General features: G+C 47.0%; 1 protein-coding gene across 1 annotated transcript in view; it reads left to right on the top strand.

Annotated features, from left to right (window-relative positions):
- Positions 1 to 12494, top strand: part of LOC120993755 (tetraspanin-18-like) — a 161914-nt gene that overhangs the window by 65471 nt on the left and 83949 nt on the right. The window lies entirely within an intron of this gene.

Genomic DNA, 12494 nt, shown 5'->3' with positions numbered 1-12494 from the left:
TGAATTTTGTGTCTGCATGTGCTACCTGTGCTCGTTCTAAGGTAGATCATACTCGTCCGGCAGGGCGTCTTTTACCTCTGGCCATCCCCAACAGGCCTTGGACGCACCTGTCAATGGATTTCATTACGGATCTACCAGTATCAGCGGGGAAGACTGTTATTCTTGTAGTTGTTGACAGATTCAGTAAAATGGTGCACTTTATTGCTCTTGCCGCATTGGCTAATGCTAACACACTGGCTCAGGTTTTTATTGACCACATCGTGAAGCTTCATGGGGTCCCTTCCGATATTGTTTCGGATCGTGGTACCCAATTCGTTTTTAAATTTTGGAAAGCTTTTTGTTCTCGTTTAGGGGTTCATCTGTCGTTTTCTTCATCTTTCCATCCACAGTCCAACGGTCAGACTGAACGTACCAATCAAAACCTAGAGACATATTTGAGATGCTTTGTTTCCGAAAATCAGGAGGAATGGTCATCTTATTTACAGTTAGCCGAGTTTGCCATTAATAATCGTCGTCAAGAATCCACCGATAAGTCACCATTTTTTGGTGCGTATGGTTTCCATCCTCAGTTTTGTACGTTTAGTGAGGGGGGGCCGTCTGGGATTCCCGAGGAGGAACGATTTGCGTCTTCACTTTCTTCAGTGTGGCAGAGTGTGCAAGAAAGTTTGAAGAGAATTGGTGGTAGATACAAACGTGCGGCTGATAGGAAGCGCTCTGAAGGTCCGGACCTTGGGGTGAATGACTTGGTGTGGTTGTCTACCAGAAATATCAAGTTGAAGGTTCCCTCATGGAAATTAGGTCCGAGATTTATTGGTCCTTATAGGGTAATTAAGATCATTAACCCGGTGGCTTTTCGTCTGGAGCTACCTCAGACTCTAAGGATCCATAATGTCTTCCACAGATCTCTGCTTAAGAGATATGTAGAACCTCCTGAATCTTTGCCACTACCGCCTCCACCGGTGGTTGTTGATGGCAGTCTTGAGTTTCAGGTAGAAAAGATTGTTGATTCACGATATGTTCGCCGCTCTCTTCAGTACCTGGTGCACTGGAAAGGTTATGGTTCCGAAGAGAGAATGTGGGTTCCAGCATCAGATATAAAAGCGGACAGACTCATTCGGGCTTTTCATAGCTCCCATCCGGAGAGGCCTGGTCTTGAGGGTCCAGGGGCCCCTCGTAGAAAGGGGGCTACTGTCACGACTGCTATCCCAGCAGCAGTCGTGTCGCACCAGATGGAGGGGAAGGGGGACCCTTATCTACGGATGGGAATAGTATGGCCACCCCTGACTAACCCTAAGCTGGCACCTGTCTGCCCTGATACCCTAGACGGGGTGTGAACCCATGCGGCGAGCTGGATGCCTAAACCCTCAGTCACCATAACAAGCCTAGAGTGGGGAAAGGCCGATGGGAGCACTAGTCACCATCACTCATGTCTAGGAGAACAGCAGGGGAAGACAGCAACAAACAAACTATAGCAGAGATAGACTTATCCAGTCACGAGCAGAGAAGGCGATCCCAATCACGACAGTCCACGCCGGACAAGAGCTCCACAGCAACACCATCAAACGATCTCCTTCAATGGTCAGAATAGAACTGGAAGTAAGGACTATATCTGGCAATGACTGCAAGTGAAACTGAAACTAATATAGTAGCTGGGAGTGGCAGACAGGACTCACCTGAGAAGGATGCCTACAAACTCCCAGTCAGGACAAAAAGGTTCACAAGGCAAAACCCAGATGACATACCCTGAACCACGGAGCAAACTCACAAGCTATCGCGAGTAGCAAGTCGCTGCGACCTTCTCCTCCCAGACCTGTCTGGATCAGTCACAGTCGTGACAGGTTGTCTACTAAAAATATCAAACTGAAGGTTCCCTCCTGGAAGTTGGGTCCTAGGTTTATTGGGCCTTGCAAAATCTTTTCCGTCATCAATCCCGTTGCCTTCCGTCTTGATCTTCCTCAGACTTGGAAGATTCATAATGTTTTTCACAAGTCCTTATTAAAACCTTATGTCCAACCCACTGTACCCTCCTCTTTGCCTCCTCCTCCGATTGTGATTGATGGTAATCTTGAATTTCAGGTCTCTAGGATTGTGGATTCCCGCATTATCCGTGGTTCTCTCCAGTATCTCGTTCATTGGGAGGGTTATGGTCCTGAGGAGAGGATGTGGGTCCCAGTGGCGGACATTAAGGCCTCTCGTCTTATCAGGGCTTTCCATAGGTCCCATCCTGAGAAGGTGGGCCCTGAGTGTCCGGAGTCTACTCGTAGAGGGAGGGGTACTGTCACCGCCAGAGCTCTAAGAAGCCCTGACAGACGTTCTTCTGTACCTCCTGCATGAAGTTCTTTTGTTTTGGTTTCACTTTCTCATCTCTTTTCCTTCCCTCAGCTGTCATCTATTCACACTGATTGCCTCCCTTTATATCCCCTCCCATACTGCCTCACTTTGTGGTTTATACTACTTCCTGGATTGTGCTTACTGCTAGAAGCTGCAACTGCTGATTCCTCGGATAAGTCGGTTTCCTTTATTTGTGTTTCTGCTGGCTTGATTCTAGGTGACCCTGGCTTCCTCCGTATTGAGTGCAGGGATCCGGTGGTCGTGTCCCCTCACTATTGTAGGGTTCCCAGGTGTCATACAGTCGAGGCCCGAGGGCATGCAATTATCTATCATAGAGATCTTTGCATGGGCTGAGCAGTAAGGGAGAGCTCTAGGGCTGTTGTAGGGCTTACCCATTTGTTCCTTGGTTTGGGATCAAGTCAGTCTGTTGTTTATTTGTGACTTTCAGTTTTCTGCAAACACCATCCGTGATAACAGAAGAGCCAAAACCTCTGGTCAAGATACAGCCGTGTACTTACATCTAAAAGAAACAGGTCACACCTTTAAAGACAGTCAAGTACTTGTTTTGGATAAGGAGGCCGATTGGTACAAACGAGGTGTGAAGGAGGCCACATACAATGCTGTCTTGACACCATTTTCTGGGAGGTCATTATCACCTACTGACTCCAATTAGGATAATGGAATCAACACCTTTGACCCCATGCTGGGTATAATGACCTCTGATCCCATGCTGGGTATAATTACCAGATGTTGATTCAGTTACATATTTATTCCCAGAGAATTCTTGTACAGTCACTCAGAATTGAGAAAGCTCGTTGGAAGAACGAGTGAAACGTTTTCAAGAAATCTACAGTAAGTCCAGTTGCCTTGATTTATTCTTTACAGACATAGCAGAGATGGATCAGACAGGTTAAGAATACAGGAACTCAAGCACAGACAAATGCTACCTTTGCAGGTTACAAGGACCTTTGACGCTCAGGCACTTGGGAAGGGGGCTGGACCACTTATATGGGTGCAGGATGGCTGGGATTGATCGCAGAAGTCAAATGTGCAAAACCCTTATAAATCACAGGAAGTGATACATGCTGGACCTTAATGAGGAGCTACAGCGAACAGGCTTGAAGGCATGCTGTGTCCAGTGCTAGAAAGAAACCATGGAGGGGATTCCAGGAAGGACGGTGTCTGTAAGAACAGAGCCCAGGACCTCAACGTTGAATGGGAAGACACCGAGCTGATCACCGCCGTTACCTGACCTGCAATCCAGCCAGACAATGACAGAGGCAGCCAGGGAGAACAGTACTCGCCTGAACATGGAGCCGAGGACTGCAGCGGTGAGTAGGGGAATGTCGGCGGGCAGCAACTGCCGTTATAGCAATTAGGGGAAATTTGCATGTGGTTTCATGTAAAACTGAAAAAATAGAAAACTGAACTTGCTTTGCATTCAACTATAAGTGATGTGTCTAATGTGGCTTATTTTTAAGGCCAGTTTCAGATAAGCGCGTTTAGTCTGGATAGAACTTCAATCTGTGTGATGGCTACATTCCCTGGACTGAACACTGCTTCTTTGACCCAACTCACAGCATCACAATGTACTGCACTGTACTCAAGGAATTGTATAGCAGCTGTGCTTGGTATTGCATCTAGGCCATGTTACTTGTGAACATGAGGTCACTGGCCTAGAAAGAGGCCACAGCAATCATGCGAAAACCTAGGCTTCTTTAAAGAGCTGATTTTCAGGGGGACCAAAAGTCAGACCCCCACTAATGAATTGACCTCTCCTGAGGATAGAGCATCAATACCAAAATCTTGGACATAATCTTGGACCACTGCTTTAACTTCTAGGCCTTACAATGTGCCTATACAATTAAAAAATCTGAATGCATTGGGTATCTATCAACACAGGAGAAAAAGCACAATAAATATTTAGATTTATTTTTATATTCGTGCTTGATGCACCCCCCAAAAAACTCTTCAAATTTTAAGTCTGTAAAAAAATAATATTTACATTTTTTTTCCCACCAATAATATTTTGATTGCTGCAAAAATATGAGAAGTCAACGTTCTCACTATACACCTAGATGAACACCTTGAAGGGTGTAGTTTTCAAAATCTCTTTTGGAGATTTCTTTTGGGGTCACTCGTGGCGTTTCTACTGTTTGGACACCATCACCTCACTAAACATTTAAAAAAATTATCTAAAAATCTACAAATCACTGTTAAATTTGTAATTCTTAGAATTTGTCAAAGGCGGGTCGTTGGATAGTGGTGACCTGAGACCCAGTATCCAGCAGGGCTTCAAAAGGTATCCCGTTGATACTTATGTAAATTTTTGGATGAGATCCGACGTATCTAGGCATCCAACTTGGATCCTTTGGACCTACTGTTCTATATACTGATGGCCAGCTCTTTAAAGTCCAAAAATCGCACAATTGGGGTGTTGGGCCAACAGCATCCTCAGCTGGCCCTTTAAGTGCTCAGTGTTTACACCCACAATGAACTGCTCTGTTAGAGTCCGGTCCTGGTCCTAAGCCTCCCGGGGGTCCACCTGGACCACAGCCCTCAGGGTCTCTTGCAGGGACAAAGCAAAATCAGAGGATCTCCATTTGTTGCTCAGCGGAGATAGGGTAGAGCCGGAATAAGGCCAGGATCTGGTCTCTAAAGTCCTTCAATTTATGGGCTTCCCCGGAATACCATAAATTGTTTACTTACTCCGGTGATGCGCAGTCCAGGTCTCGCGAGGCACGGGATTACGTCGTGCGGAGGTCCCACGCGCAGCTTCAGGAGATAGGCGAGGCCTCTCTGAGCGGTATCTTCTTACAGACAGGGTGGTACCTTTCTTTTCTTTTTCGCGGCAAACTGACACAACGAGGCGCACCGATAGTTCCGTCAGCTTAGGCGGCCATATTTAAGTATAATGCTGTCCATTCACTGACAGCAAGCGGTGACTTAAGAAGCGGCAAACAGTCCACAACAATACAATTTTCACACCGCGATTTTCACAGTTCTTGGCCCAGCAATTTTTCAAATAAACAGATAGGGCTTTATCACTTTATGGGCACACCGTTTAGATTCCACAATGGCGTAGGAATGATCGCATCCTGTTCGTGACACCAAAATATGCAGTACGCAGCCCTGCAGGGTGAGCGATGGTGAGGTCACGGTTAATAGGCAAAACGAGGGTTGCTCTTGGTTACTCACAGTTTATAGAAGACCCTGGGCAGGCGTACAGCAGTGATAGAGAGGCTGGCACATGGATCCTCTGGGGCGCTCTCTGTGTATAGGGACCAGGCCAGGTGGTAGGTGAGGTGCCCTGGGTGTTGCAGGTTTAATGTTCCGGTGGCAAGATCCCTTTAAGTTCGTGACGCCAGTGCCGGTAACGGTGGCACACCGATTTTATTATAGTAATAATGGAGGAACACACGTTGCAGTGAACCAAAACTTCCTTGTCACGAGTTGGAGGTCCCAGACAAGACCACCGCGTCGTCAAGCAATAAACGGAAATCAGGTACAGACACATAAGAGTTTATTGCACAAACAAAAACATGAAAGGCAGCACAGAGAAAACATGAGCTCTATGTACCGTCAGCACAGTGGGAGAAAACCCCCACTGCGCCACTGTCTAGTAATACTCCAGAGGGGCGTAACTCCTGGTTTTCACTAGAGCCCTAGATGGTAGGGTTAGACTTAGCCGCAGGAAGTTGCCAGGGTCCACTCTGGAGCGTGAACTAGACAGTGACAGCAGGAGCGAATGGACAACAGGTACCAGAAGGTACCGACGGCACATAAGCATACATAACATACAGGCAAATACAAAACAGAGCAACTAATGATACAAGCAGGAGTTCATGCAAGGGAGCAGGAGTGGCAATAAGCAGAGAAGGACTTGCTCCACCAGTAGTAAACTGCATGGCCTTGTCATGCCACTCTGCTGCAAAGGCTTGCTGAACACAGACATCAGAATAAACACAAAGTAACTAAAACATAACTGACAGAACAGATAACAGAAAGACAGGAAGGAAGACATCAAAATGGACGGGAAAGAGGACGCAAATGAACAAGTAGGGAAACTCACAGAGCACAGACAGACACAGATCCCATGGGTCAGCAGCATGGGAGAGAGTACAAACCAGGAGCAGGACAGACAACACACACCAGGAGAGCTGACACAGAACTGAGGAAACCTCAGCCTTATATACAGGTTCCATGGGTGCAGCCGAGAAGCCACACCCATGGAGCAGACAGAGGATTAACTCCTAATAGGCACACAGGGGAGTTAACCCATAAAGTGTCACGGATGGTGTACAGGAAACAAGACAATACCATATAAACAATGTCTCTCTGGATCCACAACTAAGGAACAAAGGGAGACCCCTGCAATAGACCTGCCGCTCTCCCTCACTGCTCAGCCTATGCGAACACCCCAAAGGTGGATGGCCGCATATCCACGTTCCTCGGCTATCTATTACCTGAAGACCCTACAATAGTGAAGGGACACGACCACCGGCTCCCTACACTGACACGGAGGGAGTCAGGGTCACCTGGATCCAGAAAAGACAAAATCATAAATACATAAACAGCACTTATCTTGCAGATGACTGACGACTGAGGACTGGGAACTGGGAACAGCATGCACACACACTCCAGGAAGTTGTATCAGCCGCACACTACTGCATTATGGGGAGGAACTTAAAGGGTAGCAATCAGTCCAACTGCATGAAAGCTGAGATAGACTAACGAGATGAGAAACTAAACCAAAACAAAGAAATTCAAGGAGGAGGATCTGAGAAGCTCCTGTGAGCGCTTCTCAGCTGTCTGGCTGTGACAGTACCCCTCCCTCTAGGAGTGGACTCCGGACACTCAGAGCCCACCTTCTCAGGATGGGACCTATGGAAAGCCCTGATGAGACGAGAGGCCTTAATGTCCGTCACTGGGACCCACATCCTCTCCTCAGGACCATAACCCTCCCAATGAACGAGGTACTGGAGGGAACCGCGGACAAGACGAGAATCCACAATCCTAGAGACCTGAAATTCAAGATTTCCATCAACCATAATCGGAGGAGGAGGCAAAGGCGAGGGTACAATAGGTTGAACATAAGGTTTCAATAAGGACTTATGAAAAACATTATGGATCTTCCAAGTCTGAGGAAGATCAAGACGGTAGGCAACAGGATTGATGACAGACAGGATCTTGTAAGGCCCAATAAACCTAGGACCCAACTTCCAGGAGGGAACCTTCAATTTGATATTCTTGGTAGACAACCACACCAGATCACCAACATTCAGGTCCGGACCAGGCACACGTCTCTTATCCTCCACACGCTTATATCTCTCACTCATGCTCTTTAGATTATCCTGAATCTTTTGCCAAATAGATGACAAAGATGAGGAGAATCTGTCCTCATCAGGCAAACCAGAAGAGCCCTCTCCCGAGAAAGTCCCAAACTGCGGATGGAACTCATATGCACCAAAAAATGGTGACTTATCAGAGGACTCCTGACGACGGTTATTTAAAGCAAACTTAGCAAGGGACAAAAAAGAACACCAATCCTCCTGATTCTCCGCCACAAAACAGCGCAGATATGTCTCCAGATTCTGATTGACGCGCTCTGTCTGGCCATTCGACTGCGGATGGAAAGCAGAAGAGAATGACAACCGAACCCCCAAGCGAGAACAGAAAGCCTTCCAGAATCTGGAAACAAAGTGCGTGCCCCTATCAGAGACTATGTCTGAAGGAATCCCATGCAATTTGACAATGTGGTCAATAAATGCCTGCGCCAGCGTCTTACCATTGGGCAAACCAGGAAAAGGGATAAAATGCACCATTTTGCTAAAACGGTCCACCATCACCAGAATCACAGACTTCCCCGAGGAACGAGGCAAGTCCGTTATGAAGTCCATGGACAGATGTGTCCAAGGACGGGAAGGAATGGGCAAAGGAAGGAGAGGACCTGATGGCCGTGAATGAGGGACCTTGGCACGAGCAAAAGTCTCGCAAGCTGCCACAAAACCCTCAACCGACTTACGAAGCGCAGGCCACCAGAATCTCCGAGCGATGAGATCCAGTGTGGCTCTTGCCCCCGGGTGCCCAGCAAGGACCGTGTCGTGGTGTTCTTTAAAAATCTTGTGTCTCAAAGCGAGAGGCACAAACAACCTCCCAGGAGGACAAAGATCAGGAGCTTCTGACTGGGCTGCCTGCACCTCTGCCTCCAATTCAGGAAAAAGAGCAGAGACCACCACATCTTCAGCCAAAATGGGACCCGGGTCTTCAAAATTCCCACCTCCCGGAAAACAACGTGACAGGGCATCTGCCTTCACATTCTTAACCCCAGGGAGGAACGTAACAACAAAATTAAACCTTGAAAAGAACAAAGACCATCTGGCCTGTCTCGGGTTCAGACGCTTGGCTGACTCCAAGTAGGCCAGATTTTTATGGTCAGTAAACACGGTAATAGGGTGTCTGGCTCCCTCTAGCCAATGGCGCCATTCCTCAAAAGCCAACTTGATGGCCAACAATTCCCTATCTCCCACATCATAATTTCTCTCTGCGGAGGAGAGTTTCTTTGAGAAAAAGGCACACGGTTGCCATTTGGCAGGAGAGGAACCCTGAGACAAGACCGCACCCACCCCTACCTCAGAAGCATCAACCTCAACTATGAAGGGTAACGAAATATCAGGTTGTACTAGGATGGGAGCGGAAGCAAAACTCTCCTTGATATTAGAAAAGGCCTTACGCGCCTCTACCGACCAGGAAGAAAAATCTACCCCCTTTCTGGTCATATCAGTGAGTGGTTTAACAACAGAGGAATAATTCAAAATAAATTTCCTGTAATAATTGGCAAAGCCCAAAAAACGCATCAGCGCCTTCTGATTCTCAGGAAGCTCCCACTCAAGCACAGCGCGGACCTTCTCGGGGTCCATGCGAAAACCAGAAGCGGAGACAAGAAACCCCAGAAATTGGATTTCTGGAACCGCAAACACACATTTTTCCAGTTTCGCGTATAATTTATTCTCCCGCAGGATGAGCAAGACCTGACGTAAGTGTTCCTTATGAGTCTTGAAATCAGGAGAAAAAATCAAAATGTCATCCAAATACACTAATACAAATTTTCCCATTAAATGATAAAAAATGCTGTTGACGAAATGCTGAAAAACGGCTGGGGCATTCATCAAACCAAAAGGCATAACCAAATTCTCAAAATGGCCCTCAGGGGTATTGAAAGCCGTCTTCCATTCGTCTCCTTCTCTGACCCTAACCAGGTTGTATGCCCCTCTTAGGTCTAATTTGGAAAAGACTTTAGCCCCAACAACCTGGTTAAACAGGTCCGAGATCAGAGGAAGCGGATAAGGATCACGAATAGTGATACTGTTCAGCTCCCTGAAATCCAGACAAGGTCTTAAAGAACCATCTTTTTTCTTAACATAGAAAAAAACAGCGGCAACAGGTGACTTCGAGGGTCCTATGTGTCCTTTTCTCAGACTCTCAGAGATATAAGCCCGCATAGCGACCCTCTCAGGTTGGGAGAGATTGTATAAACGAGATTTAGGCAGCTTGGCGCCTGGGATGAGATTAATAGGGCAATCATACTCCCTGTGCGGAGGTAAACCCTGAACTCCACTCTCAGAGAAGACATCCAAAAATTCAGAGAGGAAAGGTGGTACAGTCTTAGTAGAAACCTCAGAAACAGATGTTATGAGGCAATTCTCTCTGCAAAAGTTACTCCAACCATTTATTTGCCTCGCTTGCCAATCAATGGTGGGGTTATGTTTAGTGAGCCAGGGTAGCCCCAACACTAGAGGAGTAGGCAAACCGCTAAGGACGAAACATGACACATCCTCAACATGAGCATCACTCACAATTAAAAGGATATTGTGAACTATGCCCTTTAATGATTTCTGAGAAAGTGGAGCTGAATCAATAGCAAAAACAGGAATATCCTTTCCCAAAGTGCATACCTGGAAACCATGAGTTATTGCAAATTGATTATCAATGAGATTGACAGCTGCTCCACTATCCACAAAAATCTCACAAAAAATGCTCTTGCTCTCTAGCGCCACCCTAGTAGGCAGGACAAAACGGGAGCTACAAGCAAACGGAAAACCTTCCATTTCCGCCTCAACCCTGCCAATAGTAACAGACGGAACATTTTTAAATTTTTTTTTCCTTTTTGTCTCTTTATTACTCCCAGAAAACTGCCTGAATCTCCTAGAGGGACAAACATTTGCCAGATGATTTATACCTCCACAACAAAAACAAACCCTCCCCTGCGGGCTGAATCTTCTATTGTCAGAGGCAATCAACCCCACCTGCATGGACTCCTGCTCAGAAGGGGCTGACAGCGACTGAGACCCCTGTGCACAGAATGAGACCGCTGCACTGTCCCGGGACTGAGTATGACAGGAAGGAGAGATCTCTCCTCTCTCTCTAAGACGCCTGTCAATACGAACAGCCTGAGACATAGCAGAATCCAAGGAGGTAGGTCTTTCATGAAAGGCAAATGCATCTTTCAATCCCTTTGAAAGACCATAGCAAAATTGACTTCGGAGTGCAGCATCATTCCAACCTGTATCTGCTGCCCATCTCCGAAATTCTGAACAGTATATCTCTGCGGATTGTTTACCCTGGCATAACAGACGTAGTCTAGACTCAGCCAGAGCAATACGATCCGGATCATCATATATCTGACCCAGGGCTAAAAATAATTCATCCACTGAACGAAGGGGCCGTGCCCCCTCCGGCAGCGAAAAGGCCCAGGACTGAGCGTTACCCCTGAGCAGCAATATAATGATCCCCACCCTCCGTTCTTCATCACCAGAAGAATGGGGAAGAAGGCGAAAATGGAGTTTGCAAGCCTCTCTAAAACGCACAAAATTCTCACTACCCCCGGAGAACGTATCCGGGAGCGAGATCTTAGGCTCAGCACAAACTCCATGAACGCAAGCTGAACCGGTCACTTGAAACTGAGAAAAAGTCTTACGGAGATCAGCTACCTCCAAAGAAAGACCCTGAAAGCGTTCAGCCAAAAGTGAAACCGGATCCATGCTTGAGACGGTTTTGGCGGCTGATAATGTCACGGATGGTGTACAGGAAACAAGACAATACCATATAAACAATGTCTCTCTGGATCCACAACTAAGGAACAAAGGGAGACCCCTGCAATAGACCTGCCGCTCTCCCTCACTGCTCAGCCTATGCGAACACCCCAAAGGTGGATGGCCGCATATCCACGTTCCTCGGCTATCTATTACCTGAAGACCCTACAATAGTGAAGGGACACGACCACCGGCTCCCTACACTGACACGGAGGGAGTCAGGGTCACCTGGATCCAGAAAAGACAAAATCATAAATACATAAACAGCACTTATATTGCAGACGACTGACGACTGAGGACTGGGAACTGGGAACTGGGAACAGCATGCACACACACTCCAGGAAGTTGTATCAGCCGCACACTACTGCATTATGGGGAGGAACTTAAAGGGTAGCAATCAGTCCAACTGCATGACAGCTGAGATAGACTAACGAGATGAGAAACTAAACCAAAACAAAGAAATTCAAGGAGGAGGATCTGAGAAGCTCCTGTGAGCGCTTCTCAGCTGTCTGGCTGTGACATAAAGAACCACAAATGACACACAGGAACAGAACTTCAGCGAGGAGCGCCGAACGAGCAAGAACGGAAAGTCACAGTCAAAGGTAACGACTGTGACATTCCTTTTACTAAACAGTTAACCATTTACAGTCTTTGGTCAAAAGCTCCATAAGTAAGAGGCAGTAAAATGCAGGCTGGACCTCAATTGGCAGGTACAATGTTCTTGCAAGATACTCAGAGGGTTAAACACTTACAGATCAGGCTGCACTTTTCCTCAGAATCCTGTCTGTCTTTATCCCAAGGCCTTATTGCTGGCTTTATCCTTGGTTAGGGAAACTTCCTCAGGTATATGTCTCCTTGTTTTAAATAGAATATTCTGCCCTTCAGCTCTCTGTTTGGCTGGAATCACCTTGGCTCTGCACTGTCCTCTGTTATGGGAACTTCAGGTTTCTCAGGAGGTAAAACTCTCTCCTGGTGGCAAACTTCTGAGCTTGATTTGCTCAGGAACCTCAGGCAGGCTAGACTGCACTCACTAGCCTCCTGGACTACACTGCCCTGCCCTTTCCTGTCTGG

The sequence above is a fragment of the Bufo bufo genome, chromosome 3, assembly GCF_905171765.1.
Source record: "Bufo bufo chromosome 3, aBufBuf1.1, whole genome shotgun sequence".
In the NCBI taxonomy this organism is placed as follows: Eukaryota; Metazoa; Chordata; class Amphibia; order Anura; family Bufonidae; genus Bufo; species Bufo bufo.
This window is presented reverse-complemented; position numbering and strand designations above follow the sequence as displayed.